This window comes from Neofelis nebulosa, chromosome 7, assembly GCF_028018385.1.
Source record: "Neofelis nebulosa isolate mNeoNeb1 chromosome 7, mNeoNeb1.pri, whole genome shotgun sequence".
In the NCBI taxonomy this organism is placed as follows: Eukaryota; Metazoa; Chordata; class Mammalia; order Carnivora; family Felidae; genus Neofelis; species Neofelis nebulosa.
In genome coordinates, this window is record NC_080788.1 from 82,620,857 (window position 1) to 82,642,957 (window position 22,101).

Sequence of the window (22,101 nt, forward strand, 5' to 3'; positions counted from 1 at the left end):
GCTGAAGTCAGGTGTGTGCAGATATCCTCGCTATTTTATTTTTTTGTTTTTGTTTTAAATTTTTTTATATCCTCACTATTTTAAAAACAAGCCTGTGTTACGTTTACTTTGCCCAATGTAAACTATTAGCTGAGGGTTGGAGTAGTCTAAAGTTGAGGAATAAAGGTAGAATATTACCATGTTTATTTGTATTTAAAGTGAACATAAGTTAATCATGAAACCTCAGTAATTGACTGGAGTATAAAATTGGATGGTTTGAAAACATGAACTAATCCCATCTTAGCTTTATTTGTTCTTAATGATCTTCTTTGATAAATACGCATTGTTTAAAGACAAAACTAGGATGTCTGACCTATCTAAAATGTCAGGCTCATTTTTACTTCAGTGTATATTTTAGCCTTTTTAGTCTGATTATTAGCTAAGTTCTATACTAATTGGGTTGTCTGGTGAGAAATGCTGACTTCCTGTTGTAAAAAAGAAGTGGAATATGGGGCATTAACTGTTACCCACTCGTGTTAGAGTTGAAATAGCCTGTAATCTTCTCCCTTCTTTTAATAAGTGTTAATTTATAGAGCATACATTTGGATATACTCTTAATCATTTGTGTTTTCCTTCAACAAAGTGTAGCTTTAGCCATATTTCTTACCTATATGTGTATCCATCTTTAGTATAATAGAAATGTAAAGGTTCTTAGAATATTAGCTTTCTGCTCTGAACTTAAAGAATTCTTATTTGCTCTAATAATATAGTTAGGCTTTATGGAAATAACTGAGAAATTAGGAAATATTTTTCTTTAGTAATTAGAAAATAATAAAGTAATAGTCTTTTGTACATTTATTTTTATAATTAAAAATTCTCATTTCTTGAATATCTTCATGGTAATTGAGTGATTTGGTTTGAGGAAAATGAACGAGTTCCAAGTGTAAGATAAAATGAAACTCTATCTCATATTTTAGCATAATTTGAATTATTTCATTTAACTGACAGATAATTTATATATTTAAGTGCTTTGTTAGAAGTATACTGAGGTGGGGCTCCTCGGTGGCTCACTTGGTTGAGCATATGACTCTTGGTTTCGACTCAGGTCACGATCTCACGGGTTTGTGAGCTCAAGCCCCACATAGGGCTCTGCGCTGACAGTGTGGAGCCTGCTTAGGATTCTCTCTTTCTCTCTCCCTCTCTCCCTCTCTCCCTCTCTCCCTCTCTCCCTCTCCCTCTCTCCCTCTCTCCCTCTCCCTCTCTCCCTCTCTCCCTCTCTCCCCCTCTCTCCCTCTCTCCCTCTCTCCCTCTGTCTCTCCCCCACTTGCACACTGCTCTTTCTCTCCCTAAATCAGTAAACAAACATTAAAAAAATAAAAAGTATACTGAGGTACTGTAAGATCACGAGAATAGTTATATAGAAGTTTCAAGTCCACTTCTTTTGTGTTGGTGGTGGTAGTTCTAATTGATTTTACTGATTAATGCTGATCAGTTTTAGAAATTCTCAGTTGTTTGAATTCAGTATCAAATTCTCAATATGCACTGTGGCACAACCATCTTCTGTTGAAGGTTCAACTTAATGTAAATATATATCAGATACTTACTGTTTAAAAGTTGAACTTGATTATAGATCTTTAGGCATAGTAATATAAATGAGCAGTACTTTTATTGTTATAATTAAGTCTTGTTTAAAGAACTAAACTTTTTAAACAATCTTGAAGAAGCTATTACAGTAGTTTTAAAATTCAACTTTATTGATATAATTTATGTACAGTAAAATTCATCAATTTTAATAGAATGGTGAGTTTTGATAACTCTGTAGTCATTTAAGCGCCACCACAATCAAGGTACAGAACATTCTCATCACCCCAAAAATCATCCAGTGTATTATCATTAAGTATGGTGTTAGCTGTTGGGTTTTTCATAGATGCTCTTTATCAGGTTCAGAAGTTCCCTTTTCTTGTGTCCAAAATCGATGTTGATTTTGTTGTGATTTTTCTTCATTTGTTGAGGTGATCATATGGTTCTTTTAAAAGTCTGTTTAATGGTAAATTATATTAATTGATCTCCAAATGTTAAAAACTTGCATCCCTGAGATAAACGCAACTTGGTTATAATGTTTTGTCTTTTTTATATGTCACTGGAGTTAGTTTGCTAAAATGTTGTTAAGGATTTCTGCTTCCTGAGGGATATTGGTCTATGGTTTTCTTGAAGTGTCTTTGTCTGGTTTTGGTATCAGAGTAATAAAATGGACACCACAGACTTGAATCTATTTTCTAAAAAGTTTGTACAAATTGGTAATATTTCTTTCTTAAATTTGATATAATTCACCAGTGAAACTGTTTGGACCTGGATTTTTATTTCTGAAGAGGTTTTTGACTGTGGATTAAAATTTTTTTTAATGTTTATTTTGACAGAGATCACACATGTGTGCAAGTTGGGGGAGGGGCAAAGAGAGAGAGAATCTCAAGCCGGCCCTACACTCTCAGTGCAGAGCCCACATGGGGCTTGACTCATGATCAGGTCATGATGAGATCCAAGACCTGAGCTAGAATCAAAAGTGGAATACTTAATCAACTGAGCCACCCAGGCACCCCTGGATTAAATTTTTTAAATAGATACAGGGATGTATAGATTTTTTATTTCTTCTTGAGCAAGCATTGGTTTTCAAGGAGTTTGTCCATTTCATCCAGGGTGACAGAAGATTGTTTATAACATTCCTTATCAGTGTTTTAATGCCTGTAGCATCTGTAGTGATGGCTTCTGTTTTGATTTTGTATTACTAATTTGCGTTTTTTTCCCCCCTCGTATTAGAGATTTGTCAATATTACTGATCTTTTCAAAGAGCCAGCTTTTGGTTTTATTGATTTTTTTTTTCCTTTTGTCTATTTTTTAATTGAGTGAATTCTGCTTTTAATTCCCTTTTTCAGCTTTCATTTGACTTCTTTTTAGTGTCTTGAAGTAGAAGCCTAGATTAATGATTTTGACCAATCTTATTTACTATAATATTTTCTGTTAAACATTTTCCTCTAAGCTTGTTTTAACTGCATGCCACAAATTTTGGTGTTCACATTTGCATTCAGTTTCAAATACTTTGTAGTTTTCCTTTTGATTTTTTTTTAAATTTAACTCCTTGGTTATCTTATAAGTATTTTATTTCTAAATATTTTCCAGGTATTTTTCTGTTACTCATTTTTAGTTTAATTCTCTTGCAGTTGGAAAACAGCAGTTTGATTTCACTGTAAATTTACTGAGATTGCTTTATGACCCAGAATATAATCTGTGTATGGTGGGACCTTGAGTAGAATGTTCATTAAGATTTCAGGTGAAGGGTTCTGTAAATGCAAGTTAAGATGCAAGTCACATTCTTTGAGAGTACCGGTCAAGTCTTATATATCCTTAGTGATGTTTTTGTTGTTGTTGACTTGTTTTTTTTTAATTACTTAAAGAATACTAATGAAATCTGTAGTTGTGATTATATAGGTCTTTCTCCTTTCAGTTCTCTTAGGTTTTGCTTCATGTGTTTTGAAATTCTTTTAGTTAGGGTTATGTCTCTTTATGAACTGAGCTGTTATTATAAAGCACTCTCTTTATGCTTCATAATACTCCTTGTGAAGTCTACTTTGTGTAATATTAATATAGCCAATGGTATTTTCCTTGAGTAATGTTTGTGTAGTGTATCTTTTCCATCCTTTTAGCCTATTTGTATCTTTATATTAGTGATGTACTAGTATTTGAAATATGTATCTTTAAACACAGTTCATTATCAAATATTACACCACTATCATTTATAATTTAAGAACCTTGTAACAGTATATTTAACCTTCTGATCCCTTTTTCTTTTGTTACACATTTTAATTATATATTTTTTCTTTCCTTCTTTTTTTTTAAATTCCAGTATAGTTAACATACAGTGTTATATTAGTTTCAGGTGTACAATATAGTGATTGAGCCATTCCAGAAATCACCCCATGCTCTTCATGACAAGTGCACTACTTAATCCCCATCACTTATTTCACCCATCCCCCTACCTACTTCCCCTCTGGTAACCATCAATTTGTTTTCAATAGTGAAGAGCTTGTTTTGGGGCATTGGGGTGGCTCTGTTGGTTGTGTCCAACCCTTGATTTTGGCTCAGGTCTTGATCTCCCAGTTTTTGTGAGTTTGAGCCCCAGGTCAGGCTCTGCTGATGGTGCAGAGCCTGCTTGGGATTCTCCCTCTCTGCTCTTCCCCTGCTTCTGCTCTCTCTCTCTCTCTCTCTCTCTCTCTCTTTAAATGAATGAATGAATGAATGAATGAGCAAGCTTCAAAGAGAGAGTGTGTTTCTTGGTTTATCTCTCTTTCTTTTTTTCCTTTGCTTGTTTGTTTTCTTTCTTAAGTTCCACCTATGAGTGAAATCATGGAATTTGTCTTTCTCTGACTTATTTTGCCTAGGATTTTACTCTCTAGCTCCATTCATGCATTATAAATGGCAAGGTTTCATTATGACTTAATATTCAATTGTATATATATACCACTTCTTTGTCCATTCATCTATCACTGGAGACTTGCACTGCTTCTATAATTTTCCTGTTGTAGATAATGCTGCAATAAACATAGGAGTATATATATCCCTTTGAATTTGTGTTTTTGTATTTCTTGGGTTAAGTACCTGGTAGTGCGATTGCTAGATTATAGGGTAGTTATATTTTTAACTTTTCAAGGAGCCTCCATACTGTTTTCTAGAGTGGCTGGATCACTTTGCATTCCCACCAACAATGCACAAAGGGTTCCTTTTTCTCTGCATACTCCCCAACACTTGTTGTTTCTTGTGTTACTGATTTTAGCCATTCTCACAGGTGTGAAGTGATACCTCATTATAGTTTTGATTTGCATTTCCCTGATGGTAAGCGATGATGAACTTCTTCTCATGTGTGTGTTGGCCATCTGTATGTCTTTGGAGAAATAAATGTCTGTTCATTTCTTCTGCCCATTTTTTAAATGGATTATTTGGTATTTTGGGGTGTTGAGTTGTATAAGTTCTTCATATATTTTAGATACTAAGCCTTTATTGGATATGTCATTTGCAAATTTCTGCTCCCATTCTGTAGGTTGCCTTTTAGTTTTATTGACTGTTTCCTTTGCTGTCTAGAAGCTTTTTATTTTGATGAAATCCCAATTTTTGCTCTTATTTTTCTTGCCGCAGGAGACATATCTAGAAAAGTGTTGCTGTAGCTGATGTCAGAGATGTTATTATTGCCTGTGCTCTCTTCCAGAATTTTTATGGCTTCAGGTCTCACATTTAGATGTTTAATCCCTTTCAAGTTTATTTTTGTGCATGGTATGAGAAAGTGGTCCAATTTCATTCTTCTGCATATAGCTGATCAGTTTTCCCAGCTCCATTGGTTGAAGAGACTATTTTTCCTATTGGATATTCTTTCCTCCTTTGTTGAAGATTAATTGACCATATGATTGGTTTATTTCTGGATTTTCTGTTCTGTTCCATTGCTCTATAATTCTACAGTATGTTTTAAACATCACAATATATATTTATAATTTTTGTTTTGAAGAGATAATAATTGTTATTTTTAAAAGATATTTTCTGGGGCGCCTGGGTGGCGCAGTCGGTTAAGCGTCCGACTTCAGCCAGGTCACGATCTCGCGGTCCGTGAGTTCGAGCCCCGCGTCAGGCTCTGGGCTGATGGCTCGGAGCCTGGAGCCTGTTTCCGATTCTGTGTCTCCCTCTCTCTCTGCCCCTCCCCGTTCATGCTCTGTCTCTCTCTGTCCCAAAAATAAATTAAAAAATGTTGAAAAAAAAAAAAAAAAAAATAAAAGATATTTTCTTTCAAAAGAAAGAAAATATTACAGTATAAATCTTTTTATTTAACAGCTTTACTGAAATATTCATATATTCTATAGTTCACCCATTTAAAACGTACAGTCCAGGGGTGCCTGAGTGGCTTAGGTGGTTAAGCATCCGACTTCTGCTCAGGTCATGATCTCACGGTTCATGAGTTCCAGCCCCACATTGGGCTCTGTGCTGACAGCTCAGAGCCTGGAGCCTGCTTCAGATTCTGTGTCTCCCCTATTTCTGCCCCTCTCCCACTCACACAAGTGCACGCGTGCTTGCGCTCTCTCTCTCAAAAGTAAGTATTTAAAGAATTAATAAAAAAAGTGATCTGCAACGTTTCAGTGCAGCCATTTACCATTTTAAATACATACATACCTACATAAATAAAATGTACAATTCATTGGTGTTTTAGTACACAGAATTATGCAACTATCAGTGCAACCCATTTTAGAGCATTTTCATTACCCTAAAAAAGAGCCACATACCTATTTAGCCATCACTTCCTATTGTCCATACCCACCCACCCTTAACTTTCTGTCTTTTATTGATTTAACTGTACTGGTCTTTTTGTGACTGGCTTCTTTTAATATATTTTCAAGGCTCATCCATATCATAACATCCAGTAATACTTAAATTTTATTGCTCAATAATTTTCCATTGGTGAGCATTTGGGTTGTTTATTCTTTCTGAATATTGCTGTTATGAACATTCCTCTATAAGTTTTTGTGTGGACATGTTTTTCACGTGAGTATATATCTAGACATGGATTTGCTAGATAATATGGTAAGTCTGTGTTTAACTTTTTGAGAAACTACCACTGTCATACAAACTAGCTGTATCATTTCACATTCACCCCAATAATATATGAGTTCCAATTTCTCCACATCTTTGCTAATACTTATTTTCCTCTTTTTTGATTATAACCACCCTAGTGAATATGAAGTGATATCTCATATGGTTTTCATTTGCATTTCCCTGGTGACAAATGATGTTATGCATATTTTCAAGTGTTTATTTTCATATCTTTGCATATCTTCTTTGGAGAAATATCTATTTAGATCTTTTGCCCCTTTTTAAATAGAATTGTTTATCTTACTGTTAAGGGCTCTTTATATATTCTGGATACAAGTTGCATTGAAGTATGAGTTGCAAAAAATATTTTCCCAAAAACACATTCCTTGATGGTATCTTTTGAAGCACAAAAGTCAAAAATTTTGATAAGGCCCAATTTTTTTTTTTTTTTTAATTAATGTTTGTTTAAGGGCTCCTGCAGTGGCTCTGTCGGTTGAGCATCCAACTTCAGCTGAGGCCATTATCTTGTGGTTTGTGAGTTTGAGACCCTCATTGGGCTCTCTCCTGTGAGCGCAGAGCCTGCGTCGGATCCTCTGTCCACCTCTCTCTCTCTCTGTACTTCCCCTGCTTGCGCTCCTCTCTTCTCTCAAATAAATAAAATTTAAAAATAAAAACAAAGTGTTTATTTTTGATAGAGCACAGGTGGGGGAGGGGCAGAGAGAGGGACAGAAGATCCAAAGCAGACTCTGCACTGACAGTGTGAGCCCTAGGAGGGACTTGAACTCAAACCACAAGATCATGGCCTAAACTGAAGTCAGATGTTCAACTGACGGAGCCACCCAGGTGCCCCATGATGAAACCCAATTTTTTATGATTTTGTCACTGTTAATGGTATGATGTCTAAGAAGATTTTCCTCAGTCCAAGATTACAGAGATTTTTATTCCTGTATATTCTAAGAATTTTATTTGCTAGTGCTCTTACATTTAGGTCTGTGATTCATTTTGAGTTTATTTTTGTCTGGTAAAAGAAAAGGTCCAGCTTGATTCTTTTGCACTCAGATCTCCATTATCCAAGCACCATTTATTGGATTTTCTTGTCATTCTTTTTGAAAATCAGTTGACCATAAATGTGAATATTTCTGGGCTTCTCCTTATAGTTCACTCATCTATATGGTTATCCATATATGCTGGTATCTCTCTATTTTCATTGCTGTAGCTTTGTAGGCAAGTATTGAAATCAAGAAATATTGAGTCCTCCCACTTTGTTCTTCTTATACAGTTATAGGCTAATGGATTTTTTTTCTTTTCATTCAGCTTTCTAAAGACTGTTCATTGTCTTTTTCATGATCTCTAACAGTTTGCTATTATTCTTTTCTGTGTTCCTCTGTGTGTGATATGTTCTCCTTTCTCCTAAAACTCACAGATGCTTTTAAGGTTATTCTCTTTTTTTAAAAAACAATTTTATTTAAAATGTTCCTTAACATGTGCTTTTTTAAAAAAAGAAAATACTTCTACTTGAGGTTTCTGGACCTCCTTGGATCCTCTTGGTTTGAAATTTTGAAATTTGTAAAATTTTAGGCCAATGTTTATTGAGATATCTTTTTTGTTGTTGTCTTACTCCCCCTACTTCTGCTCTGGACTCTCAACTACATGTATGTTAAACCTTTTAAAATTTTCCCACAGCTAACTAAAAGCTGTTTGTTAAGCCTTTTTTTCTTTCTGTGTTTCATTTAGACTGTATATCTATTGTTTTGTCTTCTAGTTTATTGATTTTTTTTCTGTATAGTCAAATCTAGAAGTTCCATTTAAGTCTGTTTTTACTGTGTGTCATTTTTCTACCCATCATGTTGGTGGGGGTTTTTTTGTTTTTTGTTTTTGTTTTTTTTTTACAGCTTTGAGTATACTTAAAAAAATTAGGGATGCCTGGATGTCTCAATGGGTTAAGTGCCCAACTTCAGCTTAGGTCATGATCTCACAGTTTGTGATTTTGAGCCCTGTGTCGGGTTCTGTGTTTACAGCTCAGAGCCTGGGGCCTGCTTCAGGTTCTGTGTTTCCTTATCTCTCTCTGCCCCTCCCCTGCTAGCACTCTGTCTCTCTGTCTCTCAAATAAACATTAAAAGAAGTTTTGTTTTTTGTTTTTAATTTATAATAATTGTTTTAAGGTCCTTGTTTTACTACTCTTCTGTATTTCATTTCTGGATCTATTTTTTTTTTTTTTCTGTTGGTTTTTTTCTTGATTATGAGTAAATATTCTTGGTAGTTTTGGTTTGATAACAGATATTTTGAATCTTACATTATTGGGTGGTGAGTTTTCTAAATGTTCTTTTTAAAGAGTGTTTAAATTGTTTTGTCATGTGTTAAGTATTTGTGAATCAGTTTGACAATTTCTAGGCTCACATATGTAAGTTTGTTTTGGTGAATCCAGAACAGCTTTTATTCTATTGTTTATTTAGATCTACAATAAGGTGAGAACTTGACCCTATATCCTGTATATTAAAGGTCTTCTGAGAATGGAACTTGAACTATTCTCTGCCCCATCCCCAGGAAATTTCCTTTCCTACATTTGGAGTATTCAACCAAAGATTTTCTGCACGTATCTGAGGGTCTTTCTCTGTGTATCTCAGCTTCTTTTTTGGTACTCTACCCCTTAAATTTTGGCCTTCTCATCCTTTTTGAACTCCTGTCTCCTGTCTTCTCAAGTCTGGTAGACCATTGTGCTCTGTTCTGATTCTACCTTTCTGTATGTTATCTAAAAGCTTTTTGCAGGCACTAAGTTGGATTATTCAGACAGTTTAACTTATTAGCTGTTTTTTCCCCCCACAGATCACTGTTTTGAACTGCCTGTGTCTCAGTGTATGAAAACTTGTTTTATGTAATTTTTCCAGTTTAGTTCTTTGCTGAAGTAGAGCAGTTTGCATAGTAGTTAAGACCTTCATGGTGGAATCAGATGTTTCTATAACAGTTTTTTGATAGTACTGTATAAGTTGTGTTAAGGTCTAGTTGAGAATGACCCTTGAAGTATGAGTGTAAGTTGAAAGTAGACAAAAGTATGTGGAGGAGAGAGATTAAAAAGAAAGGGAATGATAGACTTCTCTCAGGGATTAGTATGATAACCTGATAGATAATGAGGTTGAAAGATAACTCAAAAGTGCCCCTCATATTGCAGGTAGGGCAACTGTAGGTGTATCATTAATGAAAACAGAAATTGTAGGATGAAGAGTAGAAATGATATTTTGATAATGGATTCATATTATATACATGTTAAATCTTCAGGTGCCTCTGGATAATCCATTTAAAAGCCCCAAGACTCCATTGGCTGTGTGGCTATGGATCTTTGGAAATGGTTTAATCTTAAGATTTTGGCAATTGTCATTGTATAGATATTAATGTAAGGTATGTGTAAGCTATGAAATTCAGGGTGAACATACAGAGTAAGAAGAAAAGTTCAGCACAAATAAGCTGTACAAAAGAATGGAGCTCTAAAACCCCAGAGAGAAGAAAAATTTTAATAAAGAAGCATCGTTATTAACATTGAATATAAAGTCAGGCGACTTAGAATGATACTTTTTAAAACATTTTTGTTGAGGTAAAATTCATATGACACAAAATTAACCATGTAAAAATATACAGTTCAGTGACATGTAGTGCATGTACAATGTTGTGCAACCACCTCCTTATCTAGTTTCAAAGATTTTATCACCCTAAAGGAAACTATACCCATTAAGTAGTTACTCCTTTCCCTATTCTTAATTGGGCCCAGGCTGGCATCCCACCTACCTGTTTTCTGTCTCTTTGGATTGACTTATTCTGAATATTTCATACAAATGGGATCCAATATGTGACTTTTTGTCTGTCTTCTGTTACTTTGCATAGTGTTCATTTATGTTGTAGCATTTCTCATTGTATGGATATACCACATTTTGTTTATCCATTGATAAGTTGGTCGACATTTAGTTTGTTCCACCAGTTAGCATTTGTAAATACCGCTGCTGTAAATATCCATATACAAACATTTGTTTGAGTGCCTGGTTTCACTTATGTTGGGTACATACCAAGGAGTGGAATGTTGAGTCCTGTGGTAATTCTTTATCTTTCTGCATAGCTGTCAAATTATTTTCTACAGTGGATTCACCATTTTACATTTCCACAAGCAATGCACAGGAGTTCAAATTTGTCCACATCCTTGGCAAATGGGAAAGGCAAAATAAGGTTATCAGCAGGAGGAGGTGCACTGATAAAGCAGGAAATTCAAAAACTATAAAATGTAGGAAAAATCCACAAAGTCTCTAATAGGAATGCCTCAACAGATTCTGAAGGTAGCACACTTTCAAAACCAGAGAAAATTTTCATTAAAATACCATTTTAAAGGAGGAGATGAAAAAGAAAAAAAGGGGGGGGGGGAGGAAATGCTTAGAAATCTTCTGTGAGTCAGGAAAACATGGCAGACTTAGCCTTAGTTGTGCTTTTGGTTAGCCAATGAGATTCTCTAAATATTGGTCTGAAAATTGTGTTTTATTGCACACATCAGTGATGTGTGAAATAATTGAAGTGTATGAGTCTTTGTTTTATTGCTGAGGTGAATATAACTGTATTAACTAAAAGCCTTTTTATTTAAACTTCAGCATTCCTACTTGCTGTTTGGAAGAACTCCCATTTTTTCATCACTTGAACATTTTTTCACAAACATTGTTACCCTATGTCTTCTCTCCTCTTTTGACTTGCCTACATTTCTGAGTCCATTTTTAAGTTCATTTGCTTGCATACTTCCTCAGCCCCCACCATGTTACTCACTTGTCAAAACCTCAACTTTGGTTAAACTAACCCCCTGCTTACTCTGTCTTGGACCAGCAAGTGTGTTATGGCTATGGATAAACATAAACCATGTGTTTCACTTTAAGTATATAAATGCACATCTGAAGAAATCCTACAATTCCTTAGTTTGTTCTCCTAAAGGATTATTTCTTCTTCAATAACTATTTTGTCTTCATTTTTTTCCTCATACTTTGGAACATATTTAGATCTTCACAAATGTTACAAGGATAGTATGGCTAAACATTCATATACCTTTCACACTTATTTTTGTCACATTTCTTTTTTTTTTTTTGTCAAATCATTTCAGTAAGTTATGAGAGATTATCACACTTCACTCTTAATGAATCTTTTAGTGCGTATCTCCCAAGAGCTAGGACATTTTCCCCACATAACCACAAGTGTCACCTTCAGGAAATTTAACATTGATAAAATTTCCTCTGTTGTCCCATATATTATATATACATATATATATCCCATTATATTTGGTTGTGTGTGTGTGTGCATATATTATATATATACATATATATACATTTATATATACATATATATGTATATATATGTGTATATATATGTGTGTGTGTGTGTGTGTGTGTGTATAATAGGATATTACCTCCTAAGAGCTTTTTGTTCTTTCAGTTCAGATCAAGTCAGGAAGTTCCCTAGACTTGCGTGTGTGTTTTCATGACACCTTTTTTGAAGATGTTAAGCCTATTTTTATAGATTGTTCCTAAATTTTAATGCCTGTTCAGATTTAATTTAAAACATTTTTTGGCTACATAGGGCTGATGTATCCTTCCTAACACATCATTCTAGGAGACCCATGATGTCAGTTCCTAAAGGACTTTTTATGTTGCTTTTGAAATTCTAGGCTTTCAGGGCACCTGGGTGGCTCATTCTGTTGGTGAAATCAAGACGGAGCCCTGCGTTGGGCTCCACACTGACAGCATAGAGCCTGCTTGGGATTCTTTCCCCTCCCCCATTTGTGCATTCATGTTCTCAAAAATAAATAAACTTTTTAAAAATGGAAGTCTAGGCTTTTATTAACCTCAATAGTGTTGAAGAAATGCTAAAAGTTGGTATCATTGACATCTGAATTTAATGATTCAAGTGTGACCTGTTTATTTTTGATCTAGCGAGGAGGAATTATAAGTTAGTAGTCCCTTAAAGAATTTCTTTAGTTTTAGTATGTTGTATCTAGCAGAAACTCCTTGAGTCTCCAAACATTCAATATTGGCATTTATCCTTGAGATTTTCTGGTATATTAATACTACTTTTCATGGTTTATGGCTCTGGAATATATTTTTATCTGTTAGCTGGAACTTTGTCTTCTTGAAGTAGCTAGTCATTGGGCCTTAGAGTAATGCTTTGTTGTTGTTGGTTTTTATACCGTAGCCATTAGATAATAATCTTGATGTGAGTAAGGACCCTGAGCTCGTAAAACCCATGGCTGTGATACATATAATTAAGTCCTTACTTAATGTTTAAACAGTTTTTTCATAATAACTGAGTATTTGTCCTTGTGACATTAGTTATACATGAAAAATATTTTAGTCTTTATTTTCTAAGCTACAATTAGTGTTTGTTGTTTTTCCATACAAAGAATGCATGATAAGTGCAAAAGATGAGAAAATGGAGGCATTTGTGCTACAGTGAGATTTCTTAATTTAAATATGTATCACCTGAATAATTTGCATTATGCTGAACCCCCCCACTAAGTTATAATATCCTGAAAACACGAGTTTTGCATTGTAATAATAACATCAAGATGATACACAGTGTGCAAGATGTTCTCTGGTTTTTCTGTGGAGACTATTCTTAGGTGAAAGCTATTTCAAATGCTTTATATGTATAGTAAATTTTTAGTATTCTATAAAATAACTTGTTCATTTAATTTTCATACCTCTATGAATTGTGTGTATAGTTACTGTATCTAGAGGTGGAAACAGGTTTTACAGAGGTGGAAACAGGCTCAGAGAAATTAATTAATGCATATGAGGTCACACAATTGGATTCTAGCTCCACTTAAAATTACTGCTTACAAGTGACTTTTGATAATCAGAGTTGTTTTTTTATTGTTAAGGAAAGGAATTATCTCTTTTCATTATAGCCAGAAAAAAAGTACAAATAAGTCCAAAAAAACCTGAAAAAAACACTTGTAATTTTATGATCATGAGATAAGTTTTATTTTTGTACATATTTTTACAATATATAATACACTTTTAAACATACTGTAGCTTTTTCAAAAGGGGATAATTAAACAAGGTTTTGTAATGTTTTTTTAATGTTTATTTTTGAGAGAAAGAGAGAGACAGTGCACGAGTGGGGGAGGGGCAAAGGGGGAGAGGGAGACACAGAATCTGAAGCAGGCTCCAGGCTCTGAACTGTCAGCACAGAGCCCAGTGTGGGGCTGGAACTCATAAACCGTGAGATCATGACCTGAGCCGAAGTCAGATCCTTAACCAACTGAGCCACCCCAAGCACCCCTGTAAATGTTTTTAGTACACAAGCAACATCATTCCATGCAATAAGATAGTTGTCTCTGGAATTAACTTTTTATGACCTGTCATATTCTAACATCTTGATAATCATAGTTTGTTCAGTTATCCTATATTTCTGAATTAAGTCTCCACAAACATTCACTATTGGCAGTTATCCTTTTATATATACATGTTTATATGCTTGTATTTCTGGGCTGTTGTTTTTTCAGAAAAAAATGTTAAGACCCAATTTTTCTATGTGCAACCCCTAATGGTAGAAAGTATGTAACATAAAATAAATGGGGAGATAATATATTGAATGTGACAAACTAATTACTGTAACTTGTCTAATGTGTGACCTTGAGAAAGTCATTTCACTCTTCAAAGCTTGTTTCCTTTGACATTAAGGCCTCTAGTCAGTTATGTTGAACATGGAATGAAAATGATACCTGAACTAAAATTTTTTTTGATTTAAGTAATCTCTACACCCAACATGGGGTTCAAACTCACGGCCCTGAGATCTAGAGTTGCATGCTCTACCGACTCAGCCAGCCAGGCACTCCTACGTTTAATCATTATAGTAAAGAAAGTAACAAAATGAAAGATTAGGAAACTATTGTTGTTTTTTTCTCCTATATTAAAGATTTAGTGGCTAGGAAATATAGTGACGTTTTAATTCAGTAGATTGAAATTATAATAATTAAATAGTAAATAATAAAATAATAATAAATACTGCCTTTAGCCTTATTATTCCTGTAGTAGCCTGTGCCTAAAATGTTACTTACCATTGCTAGAAGATTCTTACTCCATTGATGTTACTTCTTCTTTATAAGCTTGATGCATAGATTTTTTTTTAAAGAGGAATTTGAGGTTTACAACAGAAATTTCCCATATATTTCCTGCTCCCACATGTGAACCCCACCCCACCGCACATTACCACCTTTACTCACCAGAAGAGCACATTTTTTTTACCAAGGATAAATCTACATTAACACATCAAAATCACCTAAAAGTTCATGGTGTACATTAGAGTTCACTCTTGGTTTTGTATATCCTATGGGTTTGGAAAAAAATTCTCTGCTCTTCTTCATCTCTCTCCCACTATCCCTAACTCTACCGTACGCAACAACTGATCTTTTTATTGCCTTCCATCATTTTGCCTTTCTACACTATCATATAGTTGGAATCATACAGTAAGTAGGCTTTCCATATTGGCCTCTTTGACTTAATAATATGCATTTTAAGATTCTTCCATGTCTTTTCATGGCTTGATAACATTCCTTTTGGTACTTAATAATGTGCTAGTTTGTTTATCATACACCTACTGAAGGACATCTGAGTTGCTTCCAACTTCCAGCAGTTATGAATAAAAATGCTGTGAACATTGTCTGCAAATTTTCATGTAGATCTAAGTTTTTAACTCCTTTGGGTTAGATAACAAGGAGTGTGATTGTTGGATGGTATGATACATGTTTTGTAAGAAATGCCAAACTCTTCCAGAGTGCCTGCAATTTTGCATTCTGACCAACAATGAATAAGACTTCCTGTTGTTCTGTATCCTTGCCAGCAATTGGGGTTGTCAGTGGTGTTATTCTAATAGGTATGTAATGGTATCTCATTTTAATTTGCAGTTTTCTAGTAATGTACTCTGTGGAACTTATCTTCATACATTGTTTGCCATCATCATATCTTTCTTCATGGTGTCTCTTAAGGTCTTTGGTTTGTTTTGTAATGGAGTTTTCTTATTACTGAGTTTGGAGAGTTCTCTGTATATTTAGGATAATACTCCTTTATCAGATGTATGTTTTGTAAATACTTTTTCCCACTTTGTGGCTTGTCTTCTAATTCTCAAGATATACTGTCTTTCACAGCACAGAAATTAAAGTCTAGTTTATCAGTATTTTCCTCAGGGATTGTATTTTAAAAGCATCACCATAACCAAGGTCATCTAGGTTTGCTGCTGCTATCCTCTAGGCATTTTATAGTTCTGTGTTTTACATTTAAGTCATTTAATTTTTTACATTTGTAATCCATTTTGAGTTCATTTTTGTCAAGGTTGTAAGGTCTATGTCTAGATGCTTGGTTTTTGTTTTTTTAATGTAGATGTGTAACTTTTGTAGCACCATTAGTTGAAGAGACTATCTTTGCTGTGTTGTATTTATTGCCTTTGCTCCTTGGTTGAAGATCAGTTGACTTTTAATAGATTTCTGTTTCTAGGCTCTCTATTCTGTTCCCTTGATCTTTTTGCATGTGCTTTCCTCAATAATACATTGTCTTGTTTACTAAAGTAGCTTTATAGTAAGTCTTAAAATCAGGTAGTGTGAGTCCTCCAACTCTGTTCTTCTCTTGAATATTGTGTTTGCTTTAAGTTTTGACTTAATCTTTATATAAAATTTAGAATCAGTTTGTTGGTATTTATAAAATAATTTGCTGGGAATTTGGGATTGCATTGAATCTGTAGGTCAAGTTGAGAAGAACTGACATGTTGACAGTATTGTGGCTTCCTATCTATGAACGTAGGATATCTGTCCACTTAGCCTAGTTCTTGGAGTTTAATTCATCAGAGTTTTGTGGTTTTCCTTATATAAATCTAACTCATGTTTGTTGATTTATTATATAATTTTGGGGAGTGCTAATGTAAATGGTATAATGTTTTTAATTTCAAATTCCATTTGTTCATTGATATATAAAGAGAACAATTGACTTTTATATAAACTTGTATCCTGCAATCTTGCTGTAATCACTATTAATTCCAGATTTTTTGCCTGTTGGTTTTCTACTACATAGATGATCATGTCATTTCTTCCCAATCTTTATGCTTTTGATTTCCTTTTCTTGTTTTATTGCTTTGGCAAGTATTTCTAGGATAATGTTGAAGGGCATGGTGAGAGTAGACATCCTTGCCATGTACCTGATCTTAATGGCAAAGTTTCTAGTTTCTTACTGTTAAGTATGATTTCAGCTGTAGGTTTTTTACAGTCTTTATCATATTAAGGAAGTTGTCTATTCTTGGTTTACTGAGAGTTTTTATCATAAATGAATGTTAGATTTTTATCAAATGCTTTTTCTGCATATTGGTATGGTTGTGTGATTTTTCTTTTTTAGTCTAATGATTTAATGGATTGATTCATTGATTTTTTTAATATTGAACCTGCCTTGCATATGTGGGATAAATCCCACTTGGTCATAGTGTATAATTCTTACACATTTTTTGATTAAGTTTGCTAATACTTTGTTGAGGATTTTTGCATCTATTTTCATGAGATAACACTGGTCTGCAGTTTTATTTTCTTAAAATACTTTGGATTTATAAGTTTTTTAGCATGTAAAAAATCAGCTTGAGATTGATGGACATATTACCTCAGCATTTGTTTTAAGACTCAACTGACATGTTGAATTATATACTGTGTCTTATTTTATTTTTTCTGTTACATGCATATTCTAATACATAGCACATAGTAGGCATTGTATTAAGGGATATTAAATTCTGTTTCAAATCAAAACATATCATAGTAGGTGTCCACATGTTCATATTTTTTTCTGCATTTATGAAGTACACCATTAATTTGAGGAAGATATAGCTGTCCCATTTAGTGTTCATCTCATTTATGCATACTCTGTTAGACATTTTGTTTTAGGCTTGGGACATCATGTCTAAGAGAATAACTCCCAGATCTTTTTCTCACATCCCAGTGTTTTCCTGTATTCCTGACTGCCTACTAAACATTTCTATTTGGATGTAATATCTTGGGTTTTATTAAAATTTAGTTATTTTTCCCCCAAGCCACTTCCTTCTCTTAATTTCCTTTTTTCTGATAGTGCCAATTTGTTTTTCCCAGTTTTATGGGCGAAGGCATTTCACTAATCTGAGTCCTCTTTCACCCTTTGTGCCCACTCATATGCCATTAATTGCTAAGCATTGCCCTTAGTATTTTTCTTACATCTGTTCTCTAGTGTCACTACCATATAAAGATCTTTTTTAAAAAATCACATGTATACTGTTATTGCTTCTAATCCCTACCCCCAGATGTCTCTTCTACTTAAAAATATTGAGCCCTTAGGAGAAATCAAAACAACTGAATTCCATAGCCTAAGAATTGCTTTTAAAATCTTAAATTATTTTGGTTGCAAGAAACTAAATGCAAAAAATACGCTTAATTGAAAGCATACTCATCTGTGGAAGCCAAGAGTCCACCCCAGTGGACTAGAATTCAGGTAATAGTATCATCTGTTTTTCTGTGTCCTTTTCTCTCTCTTAGACTTACCTTGTCTATTTACACATCCTATATTTTTTGTTTTAATTTTAATTACATCTTAAACCTAACCAGATATCTTTGAGTCTCCAATTCGAAATTCTCAGAAGAGAGAATCTTATGAGTACAACATAGCATATTATATTGACTAGTTTGTTGGTTTAGCATTACCAGATAATCAAATTATTTAATTTTTTAAAATAACCAAGGGCACCTGGGTGGCTCAGTCGGTTAAGCATCCAACTTCAGCTCAGGTCACTATCTCACAGTTTGTGAGTTCGAGCCCCGCATTGGGCTCTGTGCTGACAGCTCAGAGCCTGGAGCCTGCTTCAGGTTCTGTCTCCCTCTCTCTCGGCCCCTCCCCCACTCACACTGTGTCTCTCTCGTCTTCAAAAATAAATAAATAAAATAACTGATTAATGTAGAATATGTGTTGTTTTGTCTAAATGTATATTGCATTGTGCAGTTTTCTTGAAATATGAGTTTGCCTTAATACTACTTTTGACCCATCTACCTCCCTCTGTGGTTTTTACATTTCTATCAAGCAATAAGAATACATTTTTTATTGTGTAGCATCTAGCTTGAATAAGCTTATATCCTACCAATTCTTCATTTTTTTCCCCACAGGAGCTTTTTAGGGTGGGTGGTTTTTTTTTTTTTTTTTTTTTTTTTTTAGGTAAAAATCATATAACCTGTAACTTAACCATTTGAGAAGAGTACAATTCAGTAGCATTTAGTACATCCACAGTGTTGTGTAACCATTCACCTCTAATTAGTTCTAAAATATTTCATCACTCTAAAGGAAATCCTGTACCCATTAAGTATGCAGTTATTCTTCATATTCCACGTTTTGTTCATCCATGCATGGCTCTTTGGGTTACTTCTGTTTTGTGTCTCTTGTGAATAGTATTTTTATGAAGATGTGTGTACAAGTATTTCTTTGAATACCTGTTTTGAGTTCTTTTAAAGTATATGCCTAAGAGTATGTCTAACTTTTTGAGGAATAGGCCGTACCATTTTATATTTCTGCCACCAGTGTATGAGAGTTTCCATTTCTCCACATCCTTACCAACTCTTGTTTTCCTTTTTTCTTTTTTAGTATAGCCGTAATTCCTTCATTCCTGTGTATGAAGTTACACCTCTTTGTGATTTTGGTTTACATATCCCTAATGGCTAATAATGTTGAGAATCTTTTCATGTGCTTGTTGGCCATTTGTATATCTTTGAAGATGTATCTTTTGCCAATTTTTACATTGGGTTGTCTTTCTGTTGTTTGGTTATGAGAGTTCTCTGTATATTCTGGGTATTAGGCCCTTATCATGCAAATGATTTGCAAATATGTTATCCCACTTTATAGGTTGTCTTTCTTCATAATGTTTTTGATGCAAGTTTTAAATTTGGTAAGTGTTTCTGATGAAGTTGTAAATTTTCATAAAATTTATTTTTATTTTGTTCCTATTGTATTTTAAGATACATGTCTGCCCATTAACATAGATTTATATAATTCTTGTTTCATGCATTTTTTTTTAATCCTAGAGAAAAAGATGCTACAAATCAAAATTGCTATACTACTGGTTTATAAAAAAATTATCTGTAACTACTTTTATTTTAGTTATTTTTTTTTGGTGTGACTTCAGGTTAGTGTCTGATGGATTATTTCAGCTTGGAGGACTCTAGCATTTCTTGATAAACTTTGTCAACTTCTGTTTACCTAAAAATGTCTTAATTTTTTTCTTCATTTTTGTTTTGCCAGAATTCTTGGTTGATAGTTACTTTCAGGACTTTATATCATCTTATTGCCTTCTGGCCTCTGGTTTCTGAAGAGAAATAAGCGTTAATCTTAATGTGGATTCCTAGGATATGGTTAAGTTTCTCTTGTTTTTTTAGTGTACCTCTTTTTGAGTTCATCCTGCTTGCAATTTGTTGACATTCTTGGATGTATACATTTGTGGGTTGTTGGTTTTTTTTTTTTCCCCATATTTAGTTTTAGCCATTATTGCTTTAAATATTTTCCTTTCCATTTAGGAAAGCCCTTGCACATGTGTTGGTAAATTTGATGGTGTCCAGAAATGTCTTAGGCTCTGTTCATTTTTCTTCATTCTTTTCTCTTTTTGCTCCCAGACTCGATAATTTCAGTTAACCAGTCTTTAAGTTCACTGGTTATTTCTTCTGCTTGCTAAAATCTGCTCTTAAACCTTGCCAGTGAAGTTTTCATTTTTGTTACTCTACTTTTCAGTTCCAGAATCTCTTTAGTTCTTACTCTAATTTCTTTGTATTTATTGATACTCACTTTATTGTCATCCCTCTGGTTCCTTTCACTTCTTTGTTCATGCATTTTTTTAAAGAGTTGATTTAAAGTCTTTGTGTAGTACAAAGACTGGGTTTCCTCACAGTTTCTGTTCATTTCTTTTTGTTCCTTGAGCATACCATATTGTTTCTGAGCATACCAGTTTTGTTTCTTTCTATGCCTTTTAATATGTTGTTGACAAGGGGTTTTGAATTTTGTGTTATCTCTGGATATCAGATTCCCCTACCTTACCAGGGTTTTTGTTGCTGTTTATTGGCTATGTTTGCTTGTTTGGAGACTTTCCTAAACTACTATTTTAAAGTCTGTATTCTTTGTCATTTGTGGCCACTGAAGTCTGTATTCCATTAGCTTAGTGGTTAGCTAGTGTTTTGACAGTTTGTTTAAATGCCTGAAGTCATTGGGAAAAAAATTCTTTCCAAGTCTTTGCACATTGTGTTCGCTTACTCTTTTAACACTTACCCAGGCCATTTATAACTCTGCTTGAGCCTTCACTTCCAGCTTGAGCAGAGCTTGTGGTTAGCCAGAGGTGAAAGTTTCTGATCTTTTCAGGCATTTTCTGAGGATGTATCCGGCTTTCGGCATGCATGTGGGCTTCTTGATTTCCCCCATATATGTAGACGCTTTTAAACTCCGTAATCCCCCACTGTCTCCTTTCGCCAACATCTTCCATGATAGGCTTTCCCTCCCATTGCTGATCCTGTTGTTCCTGTCTCCACATTGCTGCAGCCAGTACTTCTGCCTTTACATGCCAGTGAAGCCACCTCAGCCCTGGGAACACTTCAAGTTGAGTGAAACATGTAAAAAGCCCTTGTGTTCCATCTAGGAGACTGGTCAAAACCCGTCACCATAGTTCCTTAAGAATAAGATCTGTATTGCTTCCTCTGGCACTTGTAACCTTTGCCCAGAGTGCAGGCTGCCATCATCATGGTTGTTGCTAATCTGAAGTATAAGGGTATGGTGGGTGGATAATTAAAAGCTGCTTTCTTCACCAAGCCTTCTAATGGTTGTGATTTTCTTTTTTTTTTTTTTTTTTTTTTTTACTAGATTTCATCCTTCTGCAAAAATTGATACACTTTTTGACAGCTCATTAGTTGCTTTTTTGAGGGAAACAAGCCCTGAAATTCCCATTTCCATCTCGTTACTGATGCCATTTCCACATGGATGCATTTGTCTAATTTATGTGTTATTTAGACATTTTACTTTTTCTCTTACACACTGTAATCTATTTTGTGACTTAGTATTATTTCATCCTGAAGGTACAGAAACAGGCTTTGAAACTCTTATTTCATTTTCTTCATTAGCAACTCAGATAGAGCTTGGACCATTTTAGAACTTCAGATACCAATAAGTTTGTACAGCACAAGGGTTACTTTTCTAATAAAAGAAAAAAAAGAGGATTTGGTTTAAAGTTATTTTCAATTTCTAAATTTTTATATTTAATTTCAGAATATTGGAATATATTTCTAATGCCTTTATTTATTACTTGGAGACCCATGATAGATACCTTGGGTGATTTTAAGTCCAAGTAAAACTTTGATAATTCACGTCTTGATCATTGAGTTGGGGGTGTTTTTTCTTTTTTTTTTTTTTTTTTTTTTTTTTTACATCATTTACTTATTAGTAAATGGAAGGCAAGATTTTTAGTGTAGAT

At 34.2% G+C, this 22,101-nt stretch overlaps 1 protein-coding gene across 3 annotated transcripts in view; it reads left to right on the forward strand.

The window, feature by feature from the left end:
- ARHGAP5 (Rho GTPase activating protein 5) overlaps nucleotides 1–22,101 on the forward strand; it is an 80,867-nt gene that overhangs the window by 42,051 nt on the left and 16,715 nt on the right. The window lies entirely within an intron of this gene.